Raw genomic sequence first — 11,809 nt, forward strand, 5'->3', positions numbered from 1 at the left:
CAGTCAAAGTCCTTATCATGATTTGTAAGGAATACAAGAGGCGGGGGGAAGAGTGTCATTAAATTTCACCCCGAATTTAACTCCAATTACACCTCTTGTACACCATATTGCACCAACTCTTATAAACTTAGAATCCTGAAAAGGATAGCAACCTAACCAAGAGCTAATCCATAAACTGAAACTTTTAAGACCCAATAATCAACTAGGAGGGCATCTAGATTTAAAAGCCTACTAACTTTGATGATTACATAACCTCCCTAATGAAGTTGAAATGGATTTTGGAAATGTTTAATGATCCTATCTCTCCAAATTAAGCAATTAGTGTCAATCAATCCTCTAAATGGAATAAAACAGTTTTCTAGTAAAACCGATTTTATGTGTTCGTATAACGTTTGGGATTTGATTGAATTACCTAAGAGTGTCCATAACTAAGCCAAATCCTGATATAAACGTTAAGACACAAAGAATCATGATTGATTGTCAAAGGGTCTCAGGAAGAAATGAATTACAAAGAGTCTTTCTTACCTATTTTACAGAAGATTTCTTTAAGGATCATCATTGTTCTAGTAGCTTATAATAGTTTTGAGCTGCATTAGATGAGCATTAAAAACAATTTTCCCTAACAAATGGCTGACATATTTACATGTTCATAAAACAACCTGAAAGTTCCAAACTGAATGTTAAAGAACACTTTGTTTGTAAGCCAATAAAATCCATGTACGAGTTAATGCAAACATCAAAATGTGATGAAATCTTAACGTAATAATTTTCATCAACAACCAAGTGGATTAATGTACCTACCTCAAAATGAGTGGGAGCAACTAAGATAAACTTGTCTATATTGATGATATTCTTTTGACAAGTATATGTTACATAAGTCAAATCATTGTTAACACAAACTTTGATATAATAGATCTCAGAGATATCTCTTAAGTGATAGATATCATAACATACCGAGATAGACCGAATGGGACATTAGTTTCGTTCCATAAGTTTAACGTTAAATGGGTCCTTACATATGTGACAAACAATACTGCTCTCCTTTAGAGGATAATAGGATAAATGAGATTATTTCCTTACGCTTCATTAGTTGGAAGCCTTATGTAAGTTCAAGTCTATACTCGTTTAGATATTACTCACATTGCAATACACTAGATATGTCTATATTAACGTGAAGCATTTAATAGAGTATTACAATATCTTTAGAAGAAACGAGAGGCTATGATTTGAAGAAGAAGTGAGAATTAAAACCGGTTGATTACTTTAACTTTGTAATATTCAAAGATGAAAAAATGTTATTTCGGGTATATCCTTATGTCAGCAGACAAACCTATCTCATGGAGAGTCATAATAAACTGATAATAACAACCTAAGTTAGGGTGGGAGTTGGCTAGAAAGTCCATTTTTCCTACAAAGTGTAAAAAGTCATAAAACACGACAATTTCAGCCATAAACCACACTCAAACCCCACAAATAACAAAGTGGAGATTACTAAAACATCATATTTGTTGGTTTTGTGTTGTGTTTTGGATGATAAGGCTTTGATTATTGAATGACTAATATTAGTGTGTTTTATGTTGATTATCATGTTGTGTTTTATATTAATAGTTCTATGATGGTGTGTTTGAAGTTTTTATGGGCTGTTAAGGTTTGGATATTGTGTTTTAGTTATCTTCACTCTGTTATTTGTGGGTTTTGAGTGTGTTTTATGGCTGAAATTGTGGTGTTTTATGACTTTGTACACTTTGTAGGAAAAATGGACTTTGTAGCCGAACCCCACCCAAGTTAAGTTATAACGGCATAATATAGTCATTAAGTGTTGTTGGAAATTTATCAGTGGACTCATAAGTTTATTAACTTATTATAATTAATATATTGAAGACTTATTGTGATAAAGTCAGCTACCATGTCTCCTTGAACAGTAACAGTTCGAGAGGTGCTGCATTAAATTTCGATACACAATTAATTATTCGTTTATGAACGAATTGAGAAAACTAAATATTTGTATCAAATACATTCGTGATATGCTTAAGGATCCTATAACTGAAGGTCTATTACCCATAAGTCTTATTAAGAGAGCTCATAAAAGAGACGGGTTTTAATTGATGACCATGTACAACTGCATATCGTACTGTGAATGACTAATTATTAATTAATTTTCCTCATCAGTTTGATTTTGTATGTCTCTTACATATGTTCTGCCGGTGTAATGATGATATGCGTGTAGTGTAATATATTTTTGGTATATATTTTAAGCCCTTTTTACACTTTTTAGCCAAGTTTTAAATTTATAAAACACGATATTTACTAACACTAAACACACATATGGGCAAGTGCACCCATGTGGACGTAGTATAGTGTTGGTAAGATACCGAGGTCGTCCAAGGACACAAGAGCTTTTAGTACCGGTTTATCCTCAACGTCTAATCAAATCAAAATGTTAGAAAATATTTTTAAACTAAGAAAATAAAACTAACTAAATGCTGAAAAATAAAATAATAAAAAAACAGATAGACAAGATGAATCACTTGGATCCGACTCGTGTATTAGTATAACCTTTGATTGTTTTGCTTGGGAGGATGCTGTCGAGGGGTCGGGCAATCCACTTTTGTTCCTTTTCTTGTATTTATGTTAGATTTAGCTGCCTTTTTCCTTCTTTTGTTAATTTGAGCTCATTTAATCCTAAAAATACAAAAGAAAGACAAAAACACACTTTTTCCAACATTAGTACTTAAAAAGGGTTAGTTTTATGCCTCATTTGACGTAATTTATATGTTGCATTTTACACACATCAAATATCCCCACACTTGAACTTTTGCTTGTCCTCAAGCAAAACTCTTTAATATATAGCTTACACTCCCAAATGGAATGGGTAGAAGAGAAGGTTTTGGCTTATCATAGAGTGTCGGGAATCCAAGATCTTTATTGGGTTTTATTTTTATTTATTTACAATCCTATTCGTCATGATTTATTAAAAACTTTTCATAAGGTAAATTATTTATTAAGGCATAACATACCTTTCTAAAATTCCATTTATATACAAGTTCACATTGTCACACCCCCAAAATCCACACGCGGAGTACTACCGCTTGGGAGCGTGACTGACCAGGATCAAGCCACCAATCATATAGAACAATGTAAATAGTAAACGTAAATGTAATTTAACCAAACCAATCCATATGAAAGGTGTTCAAAACATAAGTATAAATTCAACGTTTAGCGGAAGCATATGAGTAAAAGCCCAACATAGATAAAGTACGTATTATCATAATGTTTAATCAAAGCAATCACGATCCTTGTCCACAACGACCGCGCCTCCCAGTGCAAGCTCCAAGTATACCTAACGACCTGCAAGGCATGTAACAGAGAGTCAACAACTAGTTGAGCGAGTTCACAATAAGTAAGTTCGTAATAGTAAGTTTGTTCGTAACGTGTGGCTCTACTAGGCCGATAGTATGTTCTACTGGTGGGGGCTTCCCATGTTTGCATATACACTAGACTATTCGTAACCATAAGTGTTCTTCTTAACCCGAGAACAGTAGTACGTACAAGCTTTACGTAGGTTTTACGTAAGTGTCCTTCTTTACCCGAGGACAGTGGTACGCGTGGGGTTTACGTAGGTTTTACGTAAGTGTCCTTCCTGACTCCGGAAGACAGTAGCATGTGTGAGTTTACGTAGGTTTTACGTAAGTGTCCTTCCTGACTCCGGAAGACAGTGGTATGTACTTGTTTACGTAGGTTTTACGTAAGTGTCCTGCTTAACCTGAGGACCATGGTAGATAGTCTAGTAACCGTGTAAGTACGAGTAATCGTTCAATTCCATCATTCAACCCATTCCCAATCCCCGGGAATTCCATGCCTTGGTAAAGAGTGTGAACTCACCTTGGTTTGCTCGGTATGCTAAACTATGTGCTCATAGGAAATTAGTCAAGTCCTATAGTTATGCATGTATACACAATCAGTTAAGCTCGCATGGATTCGCATGCAATATATGTCACGAAGTGTGTCTAAGCAATCATCGTCATGTAACTCATAACAGTTATTTCACGTTCATCCAATCATGCATCATATGATAGAGTTCTTGGTCAATTCTAACATAGTTATTCAATAAACACACTTTAAGGGTTATCAGACTAAACAAGATCCACATACTTAACAAGTTTAGTATAACCCAGTTACATACTTTACATATCTGACGTATACAACACAGTTAACACTTAACAGGGTTAATCACTTAACAGACAACAAAAACTCAGATCATATATTCATGCATAAGACTCGGACCAAGTAAGCTTCACAAGAGTCGGACCTTGTATCCTTATAACCAAACCCGGACAAGAGATCATCCCCCAAAAATTCGGACTAGGCAAACATTAGAAAAGTCGGACCTTTATAATATATCACAAAGTCGGACCATGGGTTTTCCTTATGAAACTCGGTCCCTTTATATTCATTCTAAAAATTCGGACTACACTACACATCAAAAGTCGGACCAATTCATTCCACTTCTAAAATTCAGACAACATCATCAAGTATAGAAATTCGGACACATCACCCATTGAAACTCGGACCATATACTTCACATGTAAATTTTCGGACCTCATAATAATAACAACAAACTCGGACCAATGCCTTTTATAAACAAATTCGGACAAGGTATCTTTACAAAGTTCGGACAAAGTAACATAACAAAGGTCGGACAAGGTATCACTACAAAATTCGGACAACCCATTACACTTAAGAAATTCGGACCCCATGGCCTCATGAAGTTCGGACTTCACAATACACACAAAAGTCGGACCTTTAATTCAGCATACAAAGTTCGGACTTCATGCAATACTTATAAAATTCTGACTAGGCATGGAGTCTTAAAATTCGGACCATCAAACATGCATAAAATTCGGACATATGAAACATATCATTCAAAAGTCGGACTAGGGTAAAATCAGAGTTCTCAACATGCGTGAATTTCAAAAATCATTTCACATAATCAATGGAACAGTTACGTTAGACTACGATCAAAACCCTAATCTTCATACTTTGGCAATGCTGTAATCCAATTAACAATCAACAGTTCTAACATATCATGCATCTTAACATCAGGCAAATGATTACACAACTAATCATAACCATTCCATAATAATCAGCATCAATCAATAAACACAGAACTATTATATGTAGAACTAGGGTTTTGCATGAATCACATAATCAAAGATTAACATCAAACAATCAGTAAACGTTTACCTCAGATTTATTCTAGATGAATTGGAAGATCAAGATTGATGCAAGAGGACTTGTGTAGCCAAGATTGATAGCCAAGAATGATGAGAGGAATGATTGTAGAGAGGATGAATTGAAATGCCGTATGATGAAAATTAGTGAGAATGATTAGGGTTAAGGGTTTTTGTTTTGTTTTCACTACTACCACTAAACACCCCTAAGTATCATCCTTTACACAAAATACCCACTCCACATATAATTTACAGTTTCATCACCAAGTTCATGTATTTGTCAATCATTCATAAACTTAACACATAACCTTGCAACAATCACAATGCACTTTATCAAGTCACAACGTATAAAATTACAACGCAAGCAAATTGTGTAAGTAAGCAACTAAACAAACAGTGAACGTGCAATAAATGCGAAAGTGGAATCTCGGAAACTCGAGTTGTCACATTATCCCCAACTTGAAAGAAATTTCGTCCCGAAATTTAGCATGCGGTTACTGAGGAAGCTAGTTAAGTTGTATCATTTACTGGTTTTCCTGGGGTGTCACACACATACCTCATGGGAGAAATCACTCACACTCGGCCGAAGGTGTATTTTTAGTGAATCACTCGAGAGCGGCGTGGAACTTATTCCTACCATAAGCTTGCCAAGCAATCAATCCTCCTCATTTTTAACTTTATACCTTTGTAAATATCAAGAGGACTTTTCGGGTGAAGGGTTAGGCTTGGGCTAAAGGTGGGTATTTGGGTTAGTGGTTAGTAGAAAAAGGTGAAAGTCGTAAAAAGCGTCGGTTTTCGTAAAACATTTTGTTTTTGTGATTTTTTTATTTTTAATGAAGTATTTCTTCAAACAAGCTTTTGTTTGAGAAGCTTTGTTTGTTTATTTCTAACTTCATTGTAAATATTTTTTTTTAGTCACATGAAAACCGAGCTTGTTACTAAAATAAAGGGTAAAAATAAAAAGGGTTTTTTGGTGGGTAAAAAGGGTTTTGGGTTAAGAAATGAAAAGGTTTAGGCTCAAAGGGGCTAACTAGGGGGAGTTTTTTGGGTAGGTGAAAAGAAAAATAAAAATAATGGTTTTGAAAGAAAAAGGGTTAGTCCTAATGCCTCCATCATTTACTTACTTGGGTTTAAGTTGGTAAGATCCGGGAATGAATTGTCGTGGCAAGTTCTAGAGTCGTAAGAACCAAGCGGCTATTCACACAAGAAACGAAAAATGAGCATTTAGCGTAAAGATGTATATTTGTATGCTCAATAAAGGCTCAAAACTCACTTTTGTGAGAATGGGTTTTTATGTGATCAAGTATATATAATCGAATTTTAACTAGGCTTGTCATGTCGTTTCATAATTTTCTTATGTTGGTTCTTTTTATCACGATGCTATCGGTTGTAAACTTGTAAAAATATAACCTTGTTAGTCTTAGAATTCCCAACTTAAACTTTAGACAAGTAAATTTTTTTTTTTTTTGAAAAAATTTGGGGTGATTAGCGGTTCCAATAGAGTTTTGTGTAAGGCTTGTTATTAGGACTTGCAAAATTCAAGGTTTTAGCATCCCCCCACAGTTAAATTACACATTGTCCTCAATGTGTCCCAAAAATAAGTTTTTTCGGTTGATTAAAATGTGTAAAAGTGGGTTAAAAACAAGATTTTATGGTACTGGGTAGCTGAACACGGAGTGGTGTTGGCTGAGCACGGCCCCATGTCCAGACTGCCAGTACCAAAAGTAAACAGAAGGCTGGGCACGGGGGCGTGTTCAATGAGCACGGCCCCGTGTCCAGGTACCTGAACTGGGCATTTCTGCAGATTTTTGGGCACGGGGGCGTGTTGGGTTGAGCACGACCCCATGTTGAACTTGCTGTAATGAAGAAAAAATCGTCGGAAGGCTCTGTTTTTATGTATGGGGTGTTGGTTCAAGCTTCCCTTAGCATCCTTCACCATCCCGAGTGTGTTTTATTCCTGAAAATTAAAAACTAAACTAGAAAACATAAAGGTTAATCTAAACTAGACTACGGATAGTTCCGCGGAATGCCCATAGTTGTCAAAGGCGCAAGGCGTACTCAAGGCGCAAAGGATGAGCCTAGGGCCTCAACGCAAGGCGCTTAAAAAGCCAGGGCTTTTTTAGGCGAGTCATTTAGTATAAAAATACAGTTTTTTAAGGATTTTAAACATGTTTTAGGCTTCTTTGGGGCTAATTTAAGTTGTTTTAGTTATTTTCCAGGTTTGTTTAGGATTATTATAATGTTTAAACATGTTCAAATGATTTTTGATCGGAATTTCATTGGAATTTGGCCTGAAAACGCGCCTGAGGGTCTGAAAGTGGGGCTTTTGAAGCGAAGCGAGAACGCTGGGATGGGCCTGAAAAGTGGGCCTAGGCGTGCGCGTGAGTGAGCCTTGACAACAGAGGGAATGCCTCCGTGGTGCGCCACGTTTATAAGGGTCCTTGGCTAGACCCTCCTTATCGGGTGGTTCTGGCTCATCTTCAATTAGGGGGTCGTCATTGCCGATTGGATATTTCATTGATCGCTCAAGATCGACACTTTTTTTAAATGCCCCTAATTGAATAGATAGATTATTATACTTCCGGTTTTTCAAAGCTTCGTGTGTTTTTACAAAAGGTCGTCCCAACACTAGAGGAGCGTCATCAAGAATGACAAAGTCTGTTGGGATTACCATTTGATTTGTTTGGACCAAGACATCCTCAACTACACCGATTGATTTTATTACTTTCCGATTGGATAGAAAAATGGGTATTTGAAGTGGAGAAAAATCACTAATACTTAGCTTTTCGAAAATGTAGTTAGGCATTATGTTAACACAAAGATCTTTATCGATTGTGATATTACTAATAAAGGAATTTTGAAAGAAACATGGAACCGGTGTAATGTTAATTTCAAATGGGTCTTCTTTTATTAGTGACGTTTGATCGTTAGCTAACTTAACACTTACCATTTCTTCGACTTTTGTGTTAGTGTTCAACTCTTTTAAAAACTTAGCATGAATTGATACTAAACAATGATTTTCGAAAGAAGGCGACAAGAGATTAATTTCTTCAAAATTAGACTCTTTTTGAATTTTAACGTTATCAGCCTTACCTTTTTCGTTGTCTAACTCATGTGTTGGTTTTTCACTTTCTTGTTCTTCCATTTTTACATTTTCAACTATCTCTACATTATTATTACAATTTAATTCTTCTCTTGCGCGGGACTCCTCTTCCCTTGCGCGAGATTCTTTTATGCAACGTTCGATAGTTTTAATGTGTTCTAATATCCTATCGGTCACTTCGGTGATAGAGAAAGAATTGGGATCCTCAAAGCTCGAATCCGGTTGTTCGATCCTTGGCTCCTCATAGTACCCATATGAAGTAGATGGTTCACACCATTGTTCTTCATTGTAAGTATATGATGGATAAGGGTCGTAATTTTGTTCTTCATAGTACTCATATGAGGTGGGTTGTTCACGCCATGGTTCCTCATAATAAGCGTATGAAGGTGGAGGCTCATATCTTGACTCTTCAAGTATGAGTATGAAAGCTCATATCTTGGTTCAACAAAATACGAGTATGAGGGAGAAGGTTCATACCTTTGGTCTTCATAGGATGTGTATGAAGTTGATGGCTCGTACTTGGGCTCCTCATAATGGTTGTAAGAAGTGGATGGTTGAAACAAGTTACAATATTGTACCGAGTGCGGGTTACCACAATTAGTGCAATAGTCTCTCATATAATCATCCTCCTCATAGGTGTAGTTATAGCCTCCTAAGTATTGATCCATAAGAATCACTCAACAGACCACAACTAAGTCTCGGGACCAGAAAAAAAAAACAAAGATGGAAACAGAAGGCTGGACACGACCCCGTGTTCAGTGGACACGGCCCCGTGTTCAGGGTCTGTATCTGGACGTTTTAATTAAAGTCACTGGTCTCGTTGAGCACGGGGGCGTGTTCAATGAGCACGGCCCCGTGTTCAGACTCTGTATCTGGATATCTAACTAAAAATATGCAGCACGGGGGCGTGTTCAGTGGACACGGCCCCGTGTTCAGGCTACTGTAAATGCAAACTAAACTAAAATGCAGAAAAATGTGCGCGCATTTTTAAAAAAAAAGTTTTGAAAAACTGATTAGGCCGTCGATTTTAAGCTTTCTTAAAATCCTTGTGTCCCCGGCAACGGCGCCAAAAACTTGATGTGCGTGTAATGTAATATATTTTTGGTATATATTTTAAGCCCTTTTTACACTTTTTAGCCAAGTTTTAAATTTATAAAACACGATATTTACTAACACTAAACACACATATGGGCAAGTGCACCCATCGTGGACGTACTATAGTGTTGGTAAGATACCGAGGTCGTCCAAGGACACAAGAGCTTTTAGTACCGGTTTATCCTCAACGTCTAATCAAATCAAAATGTTAGAAAAGATTTTTAAACTAAGAAAATAAAACTAACTAAATGCTGAAAAATAAAATAATAAAAAAACAGATAGACAAGATGAATCACTTGGATCCGACTCGTGTATTAGTATAACCTTTGATTATTTTCGCACTTTTGCACTTGTTTAAGAAATTATCTTAGTTATTGTAGTAGGCCCCTCTTTTGAAGGCGGCGTTACCCTCAACCCAGTAGTTTGAGTCAGCAAGGATACAATCCTAAAGGATCGGATTATTGAAAGATAATGAATTGAGTTATTAATGCAAATTATGGTAGGCCCCTCTTTTGGAGGTGACGTTACCCTCGACTAAGTAGTCTGAGTCAGCAGGGATACAGTCCTAAATAGCCGGGTTATAGTATTAATAGTAGTTAACTTATGAGGGGGATCAAAGAGTTTGGATCCCCGCCATCCAATACCTTTGGGTATTGAAGGAGATCCTACTAAATTTGACCCAGGTCCCTTGCAGGACCTCTAAACGCTGAACAAGGGCAAGACCCTTACCAAACCGTTCCCTTAACCCCCGACCAGGTAGCCAACATACCTCCATATAGACCGTGGAGATATGAATGGTGAAAATCTTTTATTTTATATAAACAGTAAAATAATGTCAAGACACCACGGATAAACGATAAGGAAAAGTCACCTTCAACATAAGCAACTAGTTATTAAAGTCATTATAACAAAACCAAATAAAAAGTGCAAAAGATTGGAAATAAAAAGTATTATACTAAACACTTGTCTTCACCAAGTGATGTAAGAGACTTAGGCAAACATGGCCTTGATTGTCAAGAACTCTTACGATCAATCTTGGATCCCGAGACGACTCACACACTCTATGATGGACAATGGATGATGGTGGTGGATGATGGTGTTGTGATGGTGGTGGGTGGTGGATGAAGTGTGAGAGAGGTGGTGTGCCAAGGGATGAGTTGCAATGAAGCCAAGCACTCCTATTTATAGGCTGAACAGAGGCCTGGGCACGGCCCCGTGTCCGCTGGGCACGGCCCCGTGCCTGTCTGACACTATCTCTCCTCATTAATTGTAATCCGCAATTACAATTAATGCGCCTGCAGTACTTTGGGCACGCCCCCGTGTTCACTGGGCACGCCCCCGTGGTGAGCAATAGAAGCTTCTACAGGTTTGTCTTTTCTGCTGCTTCTTCGGCACTGCCCGGTGCTCGCTGAGCACGGGGCGTATTCAGTCTTCTGCCTTCTCCGTTTTGCTTGGGAGGATGTTGTCGAGGGGTCGGGCAATCCACTTTTGTTCCTTTTCTTGTATTTATGTTAGATTTAGCTGCCTTTTTCCTTCTTTTGTTAATTTGAGCTCATTTAATCCTGAAAATACAAAAGGAAGACAAAAAACACACTTTTTCCAACATTAGTACTTAAAAAGGGTTAGTTTTATGCCTCATTTGATGTAATTTATATGTTGCATTTTACACACATCAAATGACATATAGACAACTGTAAATACAAATCAAACGTTAAAGGGCTTACTTATTTTGATCATAACTGTTAGGTTTTAAATTGAGGCTGTAGTATGATTAATGTGGGTCCTGAGTCGAATAGTGATTCAAAAGTTGTGTTTCTCTACTACGGTTCTTGATTTAAAGCTAAAATGAGTATTAACTTCTGATCAGACTTATCTAATACTCATGATAAATGATTATTCGGCTAAGTGGGAGAATGTAAGATTAAATATTTATTTATTTATATTTAATCTAGTAGCCATCATTGTCATTTATATAATACGGATCAAAATATATTAAAACCTATAATAAATTAGTTGGTAATTGTTGATGGGTCAGATTACCCTAATTAACTAATTGGGTTTCCCCTTGGGTGTATATATGGAGATTACTAGAGAGGGATTAGGGTTAGACATTCATAACATCAATCTAAAATCGCCCCTCCTCTCTCTCAATTCCTACGAGTTCTTCAACCCTAAAGAACTCGGTACTACCATGAAGAAAATACATCCTAAAGGGGAATCAGACCTATCTGACGAACATGACGTCTACTTCCCTCTCTGGTGTGGTTACTGGCTAATCAGGTACACACCTCTTGTTTTATTGTTCATGATTGAATTTACATCATTAGGGTTTATGTTTTACCCATGTTTTTTATGATATAATCAACACATCAACATAATG

Source organism: Helianthus annuus, chromosome 5 (assembly GCF_002127325.2).
Source record: "Helianthus annuus cultivar XRQ/B chromosome 5, HanXRQr2.0-SUNRISE, whole genome shotgun sequence".
Lineage (NCBI taxonomy): Eukaryota > Viridiplantae > Streptophyta > Magnoliopsida > Asterales > Asteraceae > Helianthus > Helianthus annuus.